This window comes from Stegostoma tigrinum, chromosome 5, assembly GCF_030684315.1.
Source record: "Stegostoma tigrinum isolate sSteTig4 chromosome 5, sSteTig4.hap1, whole genome shotgun sequence".
Classification (NCBI taxonomy): domain Eukaryota; kingdom Metazoa; phylum Chordata; class Chondrichthyes; order Orectolobiformes; family Stegostomatidae; genus Stegostoma; species Stegostoma tigrinum.
The window spans coordinates 75,196,820-75,215,995 of NC_081358.1; the positions used below are offsets into that span (position 1 = coordinate 75,196,820).

A 19,176-nucleotide genomic window follows, 5' to 3' on the forward strand; every position below is an offset into this window, starting at 1 on the left:
GATGGCAAAAGTATGGAATGTGCTGTCTGGCTGTGTGGTGGAGGCAACATGTAAGAAGCATCTGGATGTGCACTTATCGTGCCTGGACATAATTGGCTATGGACTAAGGGCAGGGAAATAGAATCGGTGTAGTTTGGTGTTTGTTGGTTGGCATAGACAAAGGGGGCCGGTGAGCCTGTTTCTCTGTTGTGTGACACGTACTCTAAATTGTTTCATGGGGATTTTGTGAAATGGAATGTGGAGTCTAGGGGGCCTGTGATTTCCATCTTGGAGCACGCCCACTTCTCAGTATTGCCACATACGAGCTTGGAGCACCTGCATACCGGCTGACTGATAAATGACGACATAAATTTGTGAAAGTTTGTGAAGTCTCTGCCTATTTAGCGATGCAACTATACACTGCTCTGTGCTGAATTTGGAAGTTATGTTAAAGGTCCCAATTACCTGGGTTTAGCCAGATAGTAAGTTAAAATCAATCCAGGTGTTATAGCAAACGTGGAACTTGACCTATTCTAAACAGTAATTGTATAAAGCACGTGAATGTCTTTTGGCTATGAGCTAATTTTTGGGTAAATTGATTGCAAAATAGTCAAGATATTCAATAATTAATGCTTTGCATAAAAATTGAAGGAAAACATCAATTTTTCATTATAAAATCCTGGGTTGGCACTGTAAATCCCCTGGACTGGATACTGTAGCTGCACCCCAGTACCTACTCTAACTTCACTGGTTAGATATGACAGATCTCCTGGGCTGGATGCTACATGTCTTCAGATACTACAAGCCCCATATACCTCTAGGTTAGATGAAAATTTCCACCAATGGGGCATCTGCCTCGAGCAATTGTAACAGGCTTCAGAATTCTGCTGCATCGTAGCATTTCTGATAGCAATTGTGCTTTTAGTTGAAGATTTATAAAATCATTAAGTTATTTTGAAATCATGCGAAAGACAGCATTGTTATCATGCTGCAGTCAATTGGATTGGCTTTAAATTTTAAATATCTTCTGCTGCTGTCATAGCAACAGCACTTTCCAAAGACATATGTGAATCTCTGCTGAGTGTTGCTATGCTGCAACTGACAGGAAGCACGTTGGATTATGTGTTTACATCTTTATAGTATTTTTGATCACATAGTATGCATGTATTTTACATTAATTATCACCATTGGCAGGGCCTCCAGAATAAATCCCAGATTCACCCTCCTACTCCTGTCTGTGTCAGGTCTGAGAAACTGGCAGAAAATGAATAGAAAATCCTGGCATTAGGTCATTGTAAAAACATTTATAATTAATACTTGGGTAAAATGTGGTAGCATTTCTAAAGATTTGGGTAATGCTTTGGAGTTTAGAGGTATTCCCACAGTCAGAAAATACACTTATTTATTCACTTGTGGAATAAGGATGTTACTGGCTGGCCAGCATTTATTGTCTATCCCTAGTTGCCCTTGAGAAGGTGGTGGTGAGCTGCCTTCTTGAACTGCTGCAGTCCATGTGCTGCAGATAGGCCCAGAATGCCATCTGAGGAGGAAATTCCAGGATTGTGACTCAGTAGCATTAAAAGAAGGGTAATATATTTCCAAGCAAGGATGGTGAGTGGATTAGAGGGGAATTCAGGTGGTGGTGTTCCTAGGACTTAACAGCTTTTTTATAACTAATCAATATTTGAATACATATAAAGGACCTTGGTCAATGGCTTAATGCCGTAGAACATACCGTTTTCCAATTTCCTGACCAGTAATCCTATTTTAAAATCATTGACATTGCAAGTTCTACTAGTTAAGTATCTTGCTAAATTTGGTGAGTAACAAAATTAGTATTGCCAAGTGGGGAGATAGTAAATCCCATCCTATGCACGCATTACACTGGTGATTTAATAGAGATGGGGGGATGAAGCACAGAAAGTTCTTCTGTCCCATCTTTCGCTGCAAAATTCCTTTCTGTTATTGACTGCTCCGCTTTGTCCCATCCTTTTCACCCCTCCTTGACATAACTGAGGAAAAGGTGGGTTACTTGTTAAAAATTGTAACTTCGCTTTGGAAAAGGATGAGCGTGCGTGTGTGGGTGTGTAGAGTGGGATGTGTGTTTACATGTTGTTGTTGTTGTTGTTGTTGTTCAGAAATTGCTGAAAGTATTCTAGAAATGTACACTTCAGAATTTGTGCAATTCTTACCCTTCCTGAATCTCATCCTCAAAGTGGAGTTGTGAAACATGGAAAGGAAATGGTAAGAATGTGAAAAGTGAGTAAAAATGGTGTTGTCTCCTTTTTATAGATCTTCTGAAATACTGTAGCCTGAGTTATGTATATGTTTATTAATGTAACAGATCACAGTTCTGTTAGGAAAATGTACATGTACATGTTGTGCTTGCCAGATTGTTACTTCTGATGACTGGCAGTTTGTGATGTACAAAAGCAGTATTGTAAAAGTGGAAAATATCTTCCTATGCATTAGAATACATTATCCAATGGATAAAGTGCTATATGATATTGTCCAGTTTGAAAGGCTAGTCCGGTGTGAGATCAAATGCCATTTGTTTAATTCTCTGTTTGTCTCTCATTTACTTTTGGGACACGAGCTCAGACATCTCTTTGGCTGTTTGAAAGCTTTGCCAGATGTCCAAGCTTTAATTCATTCTTTGCAGAATAACTTAGCCATCTGTTTGGTGCCTTGAGATTTGTAACAGATTTTGGCTGCTTTAAATGTCAAGTCACTGGAGTTGAAATGTTAACTCTGCTTTCTTTCCACAGGGGCTGCCAGACTTGCTGAATTTTGCCTGCAACTTCTGTTTTTGTTTTGGATCTCCAGCATCCACAGTTCTTTTTTGTTTATTTTATTATAGGTACCACAAAGGTCTATAACATTTCAGTGTCTTATTTTGTCGATTAGCCAGTGAACGTAGCCTACAAATTGGTAAACCTTATGCTAGGGACGGGAATTCTTCCCTTTAAGACAGAACTGAGGAGAATTTTGTTTTCTCTTAGAGTCATTACTATGTGGAATTCCCTTCCCTAGACATTTGTCAAAGATGGGCCTTTAAATTTATTCAAGGTTGAGTTAGATGAATTTTCCTTATAGAAATGGAATTCGAAAATTGTGGGGTAGTCAGGAAAGAGGAGCTGAGACCATGCAGATCAAACATGATCGAATTGAACAGTGGAACAGGTTTGAATGGCCAAATGGCTTACATCTTTAGTAGTGTTCCTATGTTTGATCTCACCACCCCCAGCTCCTGACAGTTACTACTGCATTTCTGGCCATTACTTGGTACTGAGCCAACCCACGCTCGTTCCTTTGCGGCTACACCATAGCTACCAGAAGTGAGTGCTGACATGACTAAACATCATGTCAGCCTGAGGTGAATTGTGGACAAATAAAACAGGAAACAATCATGTCAGCATATTCATTGAGGTCCTCCCTCCTATCCTGAGTATTTATATCCAATGGGAAGCCCTATGCATGGCCTTTGGTACACTGTGACCTCCATCCGTCCCATTCTATTCATTTCCATTCTGGGGGGTGATTCCAAGGGCAGTCTCATGAAGGTACAGTGAAGCAGCAGCCCTGAAAATGGAAGCCATGACCAGGGGCACCTTGCCTCCACCACAGTTGATCTTCCCTCCCTCATCCCCAAGCCTTGGTTCTTGTACAAGTTACACCGATGCTTTTATCAGCCATGATCAGCTCTGAAGAGCCCTCAAGCTTTTATTCAGTAAAAAGCTACATACCAAACCAGCCCCCACCCCTAACAATCCTTGTAACTTCACGTGCTATTCATCATCCTCAGCCCTCCCTCCATCATCCTTCAGCTTCTCACAGTTATACTCAAATCTAAAGGCTTTAGGAATAATTTTCCAAATATGATTGCTACTTATTCCCTCTACAAACAGTTTAGACATAAATTTTCCGAAGTTCCTTGAATGGTCCCACTATCCTCCTGCTGACCTTGCTACAAACACACAGGCATACAAACTAGCAGCAAAAGAAACCATGCGGCTCCTCAACCCTGCTTCAACATTCAACAAGATCATGGCTGAATTAATTATTCCGTATTTATGTCTACTCCTGATTACCTTTCACCTCTTTGCTTATCAGTACTCTCTCTGCTTTAAAAGTATTCAAAGACTTTTCTTCCCTACCATCTTCTGATTTCTCCCTATCCCTGCCCAAAATTACTGTTGCCTTGTTTTAGAAGAGCAATGCTCAGATTTAGATGTTCCAACAGGAGGGAATATGCTTTCTCCCTGCATCCTTTAAAGAATTGTCAGGATCTTCTATGTTTCAATGAAGCCTCCTCTTACATTTCTAAACTCCAGTGGATACAAGCTTAGGCTGCCCAACCTTTCTTTAAAAGACACCTCCCTCCATACCATTATCTGGTAACTCTGTGGTGAACTGCTTGCAATGCATTTACATTTATCTTTAAATATGGGGACAAAGGCCGTAGATGTGGTCTCACCCAGTTTCACTGGATTAATTCTGGAGATGAAAGGTCTTCCTTGTGAAGAAAGGAGCAGTTTCAGCCGATACTTGCTGTAGAGTGTAGCAGGATGAGTGGAGAGCTAATGAAGCTATCATAAGATGTTAAAGGGAATTGATAAATTAGACATCGAGCAGCTGTTTTGGGGCAATTTAGAATAAGACGTCAGAGTTTTAGGCTAAGAGGTGGCATGTTTAAAACCAAGATTACTTCTCTCAAAGGTTACAAATCTGTCGAATTCACAATCCCAGAATGCTGTGGACTCTGGGATACCGATTAAATTTGAGGATATAGACAAATTTTTCATTAGTCATGGTGAACAGTTTTGATCCCCTTATTTGAGGAAAGATACCGTTTAATTGGAGGAAGTTCAGAGAAGGCGCATTATGATGATCCCTACTATGAAAGGGTTGCCTTATGAGCAAAGGCTGAACAGGTTGGGACTCTACTTGACGGAATTGAGAGAAATGGGAGGTGCTGTCATTGGAACATATTGAATTCTTACGGCTTGACAGTGTAAATGTTTTCTTCATGAGAGAGCCTAGGACCGGAGGGTATAGTCTCAGAATAAAAGGGCGCCAATTTAAGCCTGAGATGATTTTTTTCTGTTAGAGGATTGGAAGTCTTCGGAATTCATTCCCACAGTGGGCTGTGCAGGCAGAGTCCTTGTGTACATTTAAGGCTGAGACACGTAGATTCTTGATCAGCAGGGGAATCAGCAGTTATGGGAGAAGGCAGGAAAGTGGATGTGGTGAGTTGATCGGCCATGATTGTTTTGAATGAGAAGGCTTGAAGGGCCGAACAGCACAATCCTGTTCCAATTTTTTATGGTCTTAAGGTTGCAGGCAAGTAGAGGTGAGGCCAAAATGAGATCAGCCATAATTGTATCAAATGGAAGAACAGAATTGTAGGGCTGAATTGCCTACTCCTACTCCGAATTCTTATGTACTCATATTCATTAATGTCTGTATATATGAAGGGTAACTTGTTTATTTTTGTATTCAATTCAGTCTGCAATAAACAATAACATTCTATTAGCTTGCCTAATTACTTGTTGTGTGTAGATATTAATCTTTTGCAATTCATGCATTAAAACATGCAGACCCCTCTCCAACTTAAAGATACACGATATTTTACTGTGTGGATAAAACACTTCCTTTTATTGTAAAATGAAAAACTGCCATTGCCCTGTTACCACTGAATCTCCCCTGCTCATCCTGGATCCCATTATCTTTATCTCCTGACTGAGCTTACGCCCATCACTGTGCGTACATCTGGTCCGACACTTTCTGTTATCTGTACCATCTCGATCATACAATTCCCTGACAGTGAGGCATTGATGGAGTCATGTCACTAGACCAGCTATTCAGAGGCCTAGACTAATACACTGGGGACATGGGTTCAAATCCCACTGTAGAAGCTGGTAAAATTTGAATTCAATTTCAGCCAATACACCACCTCATATGCAGTTATGAACCTGTAGTCATGCGATTTAGGTACATGGATAACCTATAGGAAAGCACTCATAATTCTGGCAAAATTACCGTTTGTTATGACCAGTTGAGGAGGGCTGAATTAGCTTCCTTCTTCTATACTTCTCAGTTGATCTTAACGAATATTTTAATTTCTCTTTAGCTTGCAAGTTCATCATACTTCAATTAACAGAGTACTCGCCAGAAACAAGGAGTGAATTACAGGGTTTTCATTGGTTAATTTTAATATTTACCAAGCCTGAGGAAAAAAAAACATGACATTGAACACAATCAAGCCCAAGTATAACGTTTAAAAAAAAGAGGGAGAGTGTCTGGTTCAAAAGGGAAGGTAAGGATTATATGGATTTTAAAAACCTCTATCATTCTTGAGGTGTTGGATTTTAAACTGAAGCTCTGGCTATTTAGTGGACATAATATATACTCAGCAATGGCTTAGTTTGTCATAATCTTGAGGTCTTGGTGAACAGATATGTTTCCAATTTGCTTTACCATGAGGTAATGTTTTCTGAGAGGCTGAGGGAAATGGGCAGAGGAAGGGAGCTTTCCAGTTCCGTGATACACATCAATTTCCTTCTTCACCGAAAAGCTATTTTCCTAAAGTACAGTTGGCTGGTGTGATTGTTTCTCTTTTTTCTCTTTATTCATTTGTGGGACGTGGGCATCGCTGGCTGTCCTGCATTTCTTGCCCATCCCTAGTTGCCCTTGAGAAGGTGGTGCTGAGTTGCCTTCTTAAGTTGCTGCAGCCCACCTGCTCTGAGTTGACCCACAATGCCATTAAGAAGGGGATTCCAGGATTTTGACCCACCAACAGTGAAGGAACAGTGATATATTTTCAAGTCAGGATGGTGAGTGACTAGGAGGGGGATTTTGGAGGTGGTGCTGCTCCCATATGTCTGCTGCCCTTGTCCTTCTAGATGGAAGTGGTCGTGGGTTTGGAAGGTGCTGTCTGAGGATCTTTGGTGAATTTCTGCAGTGCATCTTGTAGATAGTACTCACTGCTGCTACTGAGCATTGGTGATGGAGGGAGTGGATGTTTGTGGTTGTAGTACTTATCAAGCGAGCAGCTTTGTCCTGGATGATGTCAAGCATCCTGAGTGTTGTTGGGGCTGCACTCGTCCAGGCAAATGGGGAGTATTTCATCATACTCCTGACCTGTGCCTTGTAGACTGTGGACAGGCTTTGAGGATTTGGGAGGTGAGTTACTCGCTGCAGTATTCCCAGCTCCTTCAAGCCGCATAAACCGCAAATAGCATTCAGCCAATATGTGAAACTCCCAGAAAGGCATACATAAGCAAAATAAGAGACAAGAGTTACTTTACACCTGTTGAGCTTCAATAACTTTTGATAAAATGTTAACTTTAGATTTTCTGGTTAATTCACACCATTTTCATGAGTTTGGCTCAAACTGGTCAGGTGACCTTTGCAGTTAATGTAAGTCAGCGTTTCCTCCTTTTTGTAAGGCCATTTTAGTTTGTGAAAATCTCAGGTGTAAAAATCAGATGACGGAAATTGAAAATGCATAGACCCTTTTTTAACTCAATTTTGATAACATGATGGATGTGCAAAATGACTTCCACAATGCTGGCCACTGGGAAGCTTGGCTTGCCTCATCGTACGTTGATTTCACCCTGCCATCAAGAATCTGATTTTTGGCCTTGCTAGAAGCAGCACAGGTTTCAGTCCAGTGGTTTGGGTCAATCAAAACGTCTAACACTTCTCAGCAACTTGTGCAGACCCCACTTCCTGCACAAACATTGCTAATTGTCTGAACACATTTATTTTCTAAAATATCTTTGCGATTCCTGAGCCCTGCAGCAGCTTGATAACCACTATAGCGTGTTCTGGTTGCCCATTATTTTTAATTGAGAATAGAGAGAGGTTCAGAATGAAGTAAAGCTTCAGCAGTTCTTTTTTTGCCCAGCAGTAATTGCAGATAGGAACAAAGTACTATCCTGCTGTGTGGGCATGAAGCTGATTTTGAAGAAAAGTTCACCTATTTTAAAAAATAAAAATTTTCACATTTTCTAAATGGTTATGATTCTGCAAATAAATATGGTTTAGTGGTACAATAAATCAATTATACTATTTCTCCTCCTTCACTGAATCAGCAAGATTTATTTATTTTTCCTCCCATGCTTGAACACCTTCATGTTTAACCTACAATGAAGAAATGCGTTGCCGCTGGAAAATTTAGTTAAATAGAAATGACACAATATTTTATGATTCTCTTAAGTCTACCACTTTCAAAAAACATACTAGTTTTGAACAGGTGAAGAAGAGGTTTTGAGTCCAATTACTTCTTTGGAACTGAACTTCATTTCTGAAGAATAGTCACAATGTACTCTAAACCATAACTCTGCTTCTCTCAGATACTGCCAGAGCTGCTGAATTTCTCAAGCACTTTTTATTTTTAGTTGACTGTATTTATTGTATTGATGGGGGGGGGGAGCTCCAGAGGAGGCTTGCAAGAATGATCCTGGGGCTGAAGGGCTTGTCATATGAGGAACAGTTCCTTTTTTCCCTTTATTCATTCATGGGATGAGGGTGTCACTGGCTAGGCAGATTCATTCCCCATCCCTAATTTAAAAATCAACCATATTGCTGTGGGTCTGGAGTCACATGTAGGCCAGACCAGGTGAGGGTGGCAGTTTTCATCCCTAAAGGACATTGGTGAACCAGATGGGTTTTTCCCAAACAATCGACAGTGGATTCACGGTCATCATTAGATTCTTAATTCCAGATATTTTATTGAATTCAAATTCCACCATCTGCCACGACAGGATTCAAATCTGGTCCCCAGAACACTAACTGGCTGTCTGGATTAATGATCCAGTGATAATACCATTAGGCCATTGCTTCCCCACATTACTGTTGAGGACTTTGGATCTGTACTCAATATAGTTTGGATGAGAAGCCTGCATAAAATGGACATGTAGAAGGTTTTTACACCGTAAGGAAAGACTAGGATCCAAAGGCACAGCCTCAGAGTGAAGGGACTACACTAGAACTGAGATGAGGAGGAATCTCTTCAGTCAGATGATGATGAATCTGTGGAACTCATTGCCACAGACGTCAAGTCATTGAGTGTATTTAAGACAGAGATAGATAGGTTATTGATAAGGGGATAAAGGGTTACAGGGAGATGGCAGGAGAATGAGGTTGAGAAACATATCAGAGATAATGAGAACTGCAGATGCTGGAGAATCCGAGATAACAAGGTGTGGAGCTGGATGAACATAGCAGGTCAAGCAGCATCTTAGGAGCACAAAAGTCGATGTTTCGGAAACGTATCAGCCAGGATTAAAAGATGGAGCAGACTAATGGGCTGAATGGCCTAATTCTGCTCCTATATTTTCTGGTCTTATGGACTTATTCCAGTATTTACAATATTTTCCTTTAAGTTGATGTTGTTATAATCATTTTTAAATGTTCAGGTGGCCTTTGTGTTAAAGGCCTGAGAAAATGTAACGGGTGTTAAGCTAAGCATCGGATGCAGTGAGCATTTTTTCATTTGAAGACAGATATCTTCAGTCTACCTCTCATGGAAGAATATAATTGCTGATTTCAGGAAACCAATTAGTTTAAAATGCTAATTAGCCATTTTACACATATGCAAATTAGAACTGCTCCCTTATGCAAATTAGTTCAATTACAAGACTGACATTTCCCTAGTGATTAAAATTGGTAAGTCATATCGTTACAAAACAGAAGGGATTTTGTTGAGGTTAATGTTACGAAGTGAACAAAAGCAAGTAGTTTAGTTTACTAACTCATGGCTCATCAAGTTACTCAGATATTAAACTCAGATTTCTGGGTTGCGGAGAACTGAAACATCAATTCCTGACAAAATGATATTTGAAATGAAAGTCTACTATTATATATGGCTTGATTTCAAGAAAAGGTCATGTTGTTTGCTGATGTAGTTTTGATTCACAGGCATTGCTGAAATTTCTGGCAGTTTCTGATATAAAAGCTTCCTGGTAATGGTGCTTCTCACGTCATATGCAGTCAACTGTATTTAGCCTTTGGTGGCATGAAAGGAGTCTTCAGTTTATTTATAGAAACTTCATTATGTCAGATTCCCCACAATCACCATGTGGTCCAGGAAACAATTCCTTCAAAATTAGATTTTTAAAGGGAAAAAAAGTCAGTTGTTATATTTGATGTGACCTTATTGCTGCAATGGAATTTTCTACTTCTGAATGTATAATTCACACTTAAAATGGTGTCTAAAAATGTTTATTTGAGAGAAAAATCACCTCTTTAGGTTCCATCTTCTAATGCAGGAGTGTCCTGGAGTCTCCACCATTTATTGGGCTTTTAAAGTAACATTGTTAGATACTTGCATTTATTCATTATAAGCATATTAGGAACAGCAGAAAGGGCTATCCAGGCAGGAACAGGAGAGTCTACTTTCCAGTTGGTGGGGAAGAAAGTGTGCCACGAGGAAGGTTGTGTTAGGTAATCACTGCTGAGAAAATGGAACAGAATGGTTAGAGCAGGAAGGATCCTGTGATGATGGTTCTGTAAAGACTACCTATCAACATATCTGGGCTTGGGCTGACAAGTGGCAAGTAACATTTATGCCATAAAAGAGAGTTTTGTGCTGGATAATGGCTGATTATAGAAACCCTTCCTCTCACACCCACCCAGTACCATGAAGAAAGTTCCCAGTGGACGTACTTATATCACACTTCTCTTGAAAGACTTTAACCCTTTTCAATGAATCTTATTTTATTCTGTTTTGTTCCTCAGACAGTACTTGTTGCAAATTGTAAGTCTTAATGCAGGAACCTTCTTTGTGAAGCCTAGATCTTCTGATTGGAATTTCTTCAATGCTAGAAAATACTGATCAGAAGATCTAAGCTTGAATGAGGGAGGGTCTTTAGCTTGGTTGCTTTTTTAAAAAATAAAGCCAGCCTTTATTGCCAACCCATCTTGCCCTTTAAAATGGTGGTGGAACAATGCTCCAACAACCAAATGGGCTATTTTGTCCTGGACTGTGTCAACTTCTTGAGTGTTGTTGGAGTTGCACCAAATCCAGGCAAATGGGCGTTATTCATCACACTCCTCATTTGTGCCTTGTGGGTGATGGACCGGCTTTGGGGAGTCTGGAGGTCAGCTATTTGCTGCAGTATTTGTAGCCTCTGAACTGCTCTTGTTGTTTATGTGGCTAGTCAAGTTCAGTTTCTAGTCAATGGTAACCCCAGGGTGTTAATAGTGAGGGATTTAGTGATGTAATGCCATTGAACATCAAAGGATAGTGACTAGTTTCTTTCTTATTGGAGATAGTTATTAGCTGCACTTGCATGGTGCAAATATTACTTGCCGCTTGTCAGCTCAAACCTACATTTGATCATGGACTGAGTCAGCCTTTGACCGATCATTGTTGGCAGCCATGACCCACTGATTGGCATTACTGTGGCAAAAGGTAAGGTGACTGATAAGTAGCTGCTGAATGGGGTGGAAGTGCACAAAAAAGACAAGGCAGACGTGCTATGAGCATTCAAGTAATTGGTATCCTATTAAAAGACTTAGAGACTGGGGACTGCAGATGCTGGAAGCTAGAGTCAATAAATGTGGAGCTGGAAAAGCACAGCAGGTCAGACAGCATTCGGGGAGCAGGAAAGTCAATGCTTTGGGCTGAAATCCTTCGTCAGGACTGGCATCCTATTAAATCTTGCTTTCTCCATTATACCATTGATACTTAACGTGAAATAATTGTCAAATGCCCTTAATATATTGTCACAGGTATCTGCCTTTTGTCTTATATCCTGATGTCTTCAAACACGATATGCTGTCAGACCTACAGAATAATGAAGTGAATATCAGGGGATGATAAACAGATTCTGTCTTGTTGTAGATGGTCATTGCCCTGGCACTTATATGGCATAAATATTCGTTGCCACTTGTCAGCCCAAGTCTGGATGTTATCTAGGACTTCCTGCATTTGGGCACGGACTGCTTTAATATCTGAGGAGTTGTGAAAGATACTGAACATCATGCAATCATCAACAAACATCTCCATTTCTGATAAAAGGATTGTTATTGATGAAGCAGCTGAAGATTGTTGGGTCTAGGATTGTACTCTGAGGAACTCCTACCGAGATGTCCTGGAGTTGAGATGACTGATCTCCAGTCATCACAATCATATTCCTTTGTGTTAAGTATGACTTCAACCAACAGAGGGCTTTCCCCTGAGTCCTGGTTTTGTTAGGGCTCCTTGATGTTAAATGCAGCTTTGATGTCAAGGCCTGTCAGTCTTATGTCATCTTTTTTGCTTGAAATAAAATGTGTTCACAGAGATTCAATCTTCAAGTAATAATTTTAAATGAACAATAAAAATTCTTTCTTCTCCTAAAACATTGATTTTTTTTTCACCGTCTTCTTCTTCCTTTAGGTTTTTCACCCTAATTTGGTGAATTACATCACTATTTTAATGTTTTACTTTACACATGTCCTATTTAACAAAGATGTTTTCTGCAACGTTTCCCAATAATTTTAAACAGTGAGTTAAGCCTCCTATTAGCATATCAGCATAGAGAGTTTTATCAAATAAAAACATTTTTACTTTTTGTCTCAGCAACTGAATTTGCTTTGTGTTTAAATCTACTGCTGTATCCCAGGTTTATGATGTGAGCTTTTCTCCTTAAAACTCTGGTAAGACTAGTGCTTGGCAAGCTTTGCATTATTTTAATTATTTCTAGCTGTTCTCTCCGAGTTGCAGATTTAGTACGGTCATTGTAAACTTCTGGGAGGACAGTGTGGAAGTCTAGCAGGATGTTGATATGTCAGTTGAGTGGGCAGATCGGGTTCAGTGTGGAGAAATGAGAGGTTAGTCAGAAGACAATATGAAATAGGGGTACAATTCTAAAGGGGGTGTAAGAACAGAGGGACCTAGGCATATATGTGCATGGGTCATTGAAAGTGGCAGGACTGTTGGAGAGAGCAGATAATAAAGCATGTGATGTTCTTGGCATTATCAAAAGGGACAGAGAGTTCAAGAACAGGAAGGTGGGGTATTGTTTACAGTTGTGACACTACTTTATAGGAAAGAATGAATACATTGGCGAGAGTGTAGAAGTAATTTACAAGAATAGTTTCAAATGAGAAACTTTAATTATGAAGATAGATTGAAGAATTTGAGACTGTTCTCCTTGGAAAGAGAAAGGCTGAGAAGGGATTTGACTTGATTTGATTCAAAATAATTAGTAGATAAGGAGAAACTATTTCCACCTTTTAAAAAGTTAAAAAAGAATCAGAGGGCATAGATTCAAAGTGACGTGCAAGCGAAGCAGGGGTGATGTGAGAAACAGACTTTTTCATCCAGCAAGTAGTCAGAGCATGGAATGTTTTGTCTGAAAATGTAGTGGAGACAGGTTCAGTTGAGGCATTCAAGAATTCCTTGGTTGAACATTTGGGTAGAAATGATGTGCAGGGATGTAGGGAAAAGCCAGGAGGTTGGCATCAGGTAATAGAACCCATGCACAATGGGCCCATGTTGTAACAATTCTGTGATTCTATGATACTGCTTCTGTAGTCATCTTAACTGTTGGCTGCTGCAGTCAGAAATGGAAAGCCTCTGTGTGCTTTTTCACTGGACCACAGGGTTGTTACCATTTAGAAAGAGGCCATTCAGCCCATCATATCAGCGCCGGCTCTCTGAGCATTTTAACTTAGCACCGATTGTTTCCAATTAATTAATCATTTAGTGCCCCTCGAATGCCTCAATTGAACCTACTTCCATCACATTTCCAGGCAGTTCACTGTGTACCCTAACTCCTCATTTCTTGAGAAAAGATTTTGCATTCATTATATTTGATTCTTTTGCAAAATGCTTCCAATTTATGTAGTCTGGTTCTTTGTAACTTGATGAACATTGAAAAATTCACTCAGTTTCCTGACTGGTACTTTCTCCCTTGTTTCTTCTCTTTGGATACCTTTAACTTGTGTAGACCTGAAGATTTTTTCAGGCTGTGTCCACCACTGCTACCATCTGGTATATGCGGTTTTGTACTTGAATCATCTGGGATGCCTTGGTTTGGTTTACTGCCGACACCAGCCTCAGCTACTGGTACCATGTTGGGAAGGATGCCCATGCAAAACATTTTGGCAGAAGATAGGCTGAAACTTGATAAACAATATGTCAATTTATTGTAGATTATTTAGTAGCTAGTTGCATTATATCTGAGGAATGTGATTTGTCTTACAAGACAATCAGGCACAAGTTAAAATAAAGTATACTTCAGCTACATGCTGTTAACACTAGCAACATTCATCGATGCACTATACACGCTCTGACATTCACATGCTGAACTCATGGGACATAGAATTCAGGAGGGGGCTGAAATGGGGCATTGAGACAGCATTTCTGGCTTGTGGGATATCGTAAGGTATGATTTTGTGAGGATGATTATTTCAGGCTGTTGCTTGACTAGTCTTTGGGACAGCTCCCTGCATTTTGGCACAAGCCCACAAATGTTAGTAAGTAGGACTTTGCTTGGTAGATGGGCCTGAGTTTTTCCCGTACTGACATTGATCCTCCTGGTCTGTCCGATTTCATTCTGTTTAGGTTTTGTAATAGTTTTGATCAAACTTAGTGATTTGCTCAGCCAATTCAGAGTGTATTTAAACTTCAGTGACACTGCAGTGGGTCTGGAGTAACATGTGGAACAGGTGAAATGGCAGATTTCCTTCCTGAAAGAGCACTAATGAACAAGATGGGTTTTTCTGACAATTGACAATGGATTTACAGTCTTCATTAGACTGATGTTTTCTTTTTAATTTCAGATATATTAATTGCTGTATTTGACTTCAAAACTTTAGCCTCCAAAGCATTAGCCCGGATGTCTGGATTACTAGCCCAGTCACATCAATACCACGCCGCCACCACCTCTCAGACAGACATAAATGTAAAGAATTCTTCTGCGTAATAATTGTTGTTTCCAGTTTTAGAAAGTCAGATGCTGCTACTATGTAAGACCAATTTGTCATTGGGCTACAATACACACGAAATTATGTTGCAAGCTAATGCGGAATGACTCGAGCCTCGGGTTTTTTTGGTTAATTTGATTTGATCAGATTGATCATGTTTCATTTCAGGCAGTGATGTATCTGCTGTACGTTCATTGTCATTAGCTTCAAGATGATAATGGGCATCCGCCGTAATGACTTTTCTGTTAAAAGCACTCACTCCTGACAAATACAAATTAGGGTGACTGGTTTCAGTCGAATTGGCTTATGACATTAATGTCCTAAACTGCTCAGGAGAAAATTAGTCATTATCCCTATCATAATGTGGCCTAATAACCTTAGGACACCGCAAAATGCTTCACCTTTGCTAGAGTACCCTTGAATTGTCGACAATGTTGTAATGTAGTAAAATGCAGCAACGAATTTACACATGCAGTTAATGAGGTAAAAGAAAGAGCATCTTTTGGTGCTGCTGATTGGGAAAGAAATAATGGAAATTTATTCATTTTGTAGTTCCGTACTAGAAAAGTTTCTTTCCTTGTGTCCCTTGAATTATAAAATATTTAACTTGATCTCTCTACTACTCTGAAAGAAAAGTTTAAACCCCAAAGTACTGAACTTTCAAGTTTAGCATTTAAAGCACTTGCATCAGCATCTGTACCTATTAACTGTGATTCACAACTTGAGCCTTGGATAAAAGCTTTTGCCAACTGAGCATTTTAGTCATGACATTCAACATAATCTTCAGCATATTATTAGGAAAAGTAATTATTTTTCACTGTAAAATTACACAGTCATTGTTTTTCTTAACTCAATATCAATCATCCTCTTTTGTTTCTGACAGTGTAAATCCTCCCTTAAATTTTCGCACACAAATCACATCAACAGAGAAGAAATAAATAGCACAGGATGGAGCAGACAAGAGTCAGACAACAATGAAACAATTTTAAAATCCTGGAAGTGTAGACAGAGGCCATTTGGCCCATTGAGGGACCACTAACCCACTGAAGAGTATCCTACCCAGACTCACCCTATCTCCAGAGCCCCACATTTCCCATAGCTAACCCACCTAGCCTGCACATCCTGCGCACTGTAGGGCAATTTATCATGGCCAGCCCACCTAACCTGCTCATCTTCACACTGGGAGGAAACCAGAGCACCCAGGGGAAATCCACGCAGACACAGGGAGAATGTGCAAACTCCACAAGGAGAGTTACTCTTGGCTGGTATTGAACCCGGGTGCCTGGTACTGTGAGGCAGTAGTGTTAATCTCTGTGCCACCCAAAGAGCTGGACCAACTTGATATTGGCCCACTCCCACTGAATATAATAGCAGCATGGATCATAGAAGTAGCTTAATAGGGGTGAGAGTGTGTTTCGTCGGACATTAAAAAGATTAAGCTTTAGTATTTTCTGATATTTAACATCTCCAGATGAGGGCCTATAACTGCAGTCATTTTGCAACACAGCTTTGCTTTCCAAGTACCTTGATATTAATGCTAGGAGAGTACAGGCTGAATTAGCAATCTTTTCAAACAATATTAGAAAGACTGTATAGAAAATGTTGTGTTCAAGAGGTCCAATTTGAGTATTCTTAGGGTGTAGTTTTTCATGAAGACAGTTATACTGGGGCTCATGTGAAATTTAACAGATGTCAGATGCTTTCTGGGGGGAGCTTAATTTATTTCAGTTTCAAGGACTGACAAGTCAGTGCGCAAGCAAAATTATGTTGCTTTGATGAAAATGTGTGTTGTAACTGCTTCTTCAGAAAATGTGGCTCAACAATCGTAGAAAATGTTGCTGAAAATTTACAGTTGGTTCTTTGTGCTCATCAAGATGAAAGATGTCAGTGGAGAGAAATGGAGTTCTTGTAATTTTAGGATCCAACTACCTGTTCGAAAGAGCAGAGCCAGATAGAAAGTTAAGCTTTGTCTCACAAGTAACCCTCAGCTCAACCTCAGGTGAACATCCCCACTGCATTATATTAAAGATGGAGGTTGAGGGAGGACCTAATTGAGGTCTGCAAAAGCATAACAGGTACAGACAGGGTGGATAACAAGAAGCTTTTTCCCAGAGTGGGGAATTCAATTACTAGGGGTCACGATTTCAACATGAGAAGGGAAAAGTTTAAGGGAGATATATGTGCACTGTTCTTTACACAGAAAGTGGTGGGTGCCTGGAACACATAGCCAGTGGAGGTGGTAGAGGAGGGCACAGTAGCGTCATTTAAGATGTATCTAGACAGATACGTAAATGGGCAGGGAGCAGAGGGATACAGATCCTCGGAAAATATGCGACAGGTTTAGATAGAGGATCTGGATTGGCGCAGGCTTGGAGGGCCAAACGGCCTGTTCCTGTGCTGTAATTTTCTTTGTTCTTTGCATAAGTACAATGTTTATTTTTATTTTTCACATCAATCATCTTTTAGTCTCTGAATATGTTGGTAAGGGATATGTAATCAAGGCAGTTTTGTATTTAGTTTCAGATTGTCCAAACTCATTTCACATTGGATCCTATGGCTGTTTGATTGACGTAATTTTAATCTTATTCATTTAGTTCAGCTGTTAGGTATGCTTAATCTGCATTGAGTATAAACCAACTCATTCCACATTAAGTATGTTTCAGATTTAAGAGTTCAGTATTTCTGTTGTTCAGATTATTAACACTTGTTGTATAACTTCTGCCAAGACCATTGTATTTAGTGAGTGGTTTGCAGTTTTGTTTAATTTGTTTGTGGGATGTGCCTACAGATAATTGCCCTTGTAGAGATGGTGATAAGTGGCCTTCTTGAGCATTGTATTCCATGCGGCGTGGGTACACACACAGTACTGTTGGGAAGGCAGTAACAGATTTTTCAGCCAGGGGAGTGAAGGAACGATGATAAAGTAACAAGTCAGAAAACTCTGTGGCTTGGAGGGAAAGTTGCAGGGTTTGGGGCTCTCATCCATTTGTTGCCCTTGTCCTTCCAGATGGTTTTGATTACACATTTGGAAATTGCTGTTGAAGCTGGTTTAGTGAGTTGCTACACCTTCCCTTTTGGATGACTCACAGTCTTGCCACTGTGCACCAAGGTCAGAAGGAATGAATATTTAAAGTGGTGGATGGCATGCCACTCAAGCTGTTCACTTTATCTTGGGTGGTGTTGGAGCTGCACTCATCCAGACCAGTGAAGAATATTTCAACACACCCCTGACTTATGTTTTGTAGATGGTGGACGGGCATTGGCTTTGAAGGTGAAAAACTGCACAATATTCCCAACCTCTATCCCGCTATTGTAGTATTATTTATATTAGAACTAGAATTAGCTTTTACTGTCGAATGTACTCACTCGCGTGAGTATAGTGAAAAGTTTACAAGCTACCATTTACAGTGCCATCTTAGGTACAAATGTTTCTAAACATAGAATCTTATTACAAGGCACTAAAGTAAAGAAAGCAAGTTAAGAGGTTTAACATTACAGTCCTTCTTATTCAAGTGCGGGATAACAAATTTTGTGCTCCTAAGATGCGGCTTGGCCTGCTGTGTTCATCCAGCTCCACACTTTCTTGCCTCAACACAGTTGTTAGTTCACATCATAGTCTGTAAGTTCCTGGCCATGCTGGGCTCACACTGTTCACAAAGCTTCACCTCCCCTTCACCGTTGCCTTGGGATGCCTGTTCCCTCTCACCGCCTCGGGCTGTCTTTTCCTGCTTTCACTGCGTCGGGGCTGCCTGATCCCACTCTCATCACTGACCCCTGGGACTCGCTGTGCAATATTCCATGGCTGACCCAGTTAAGTTTATGGTCAATTGCAGCCCCCTGGAATCTTAATTGTAGGGAATACAGTGATGGTAATGCTGTTGAATGGGAAAGGGAAATATTTAGATTTGCTCCTTTTGGAGATGGCTAATGCTTGGCATAGCGAATGAGATAGGTTTCATATACAAGGCAACAGCAGCTAGGACTGACTGTGAACAGAGTTCAGGCTTGAATTTTTACAAAGATGGAGAACTGCTCTGGAGGTGAAAATCTGGAAGTTGCTTCTGAAATGCTGACTAATGTTGCAAGAGGTGAAGGGGGAGGAGGAGAGGAAGGATGTGAATTCTGATTTGCAAATTCATGATTCATGGATATAACTGTACCCATTGAGACGTAGCTGCCTCAATCTGACATTATTTTCATGAGTTGGATATCCAAAGCTGGACTTATGCACTTTAGACCTGATAGGAGATGGAATAAAATTGCTGATGTAAT

General features: G+C 40.2%; 1 protein-coding gene across 2 annotated transcripts in view; it reads left to right on the plus strand.

Annotated features, from left to right (window-relative positions):
- Positions 1 to 19,176, plus strand: part of LOC125451993 (potassium voltage-gated channel subfamily KQT member 3) — a 399,056-nt gene that overhangs the window by 151,062 nt on the left and 228,818 nt on the right. The gene's annotated exons all lie outside the window — the stretch shown is intronic.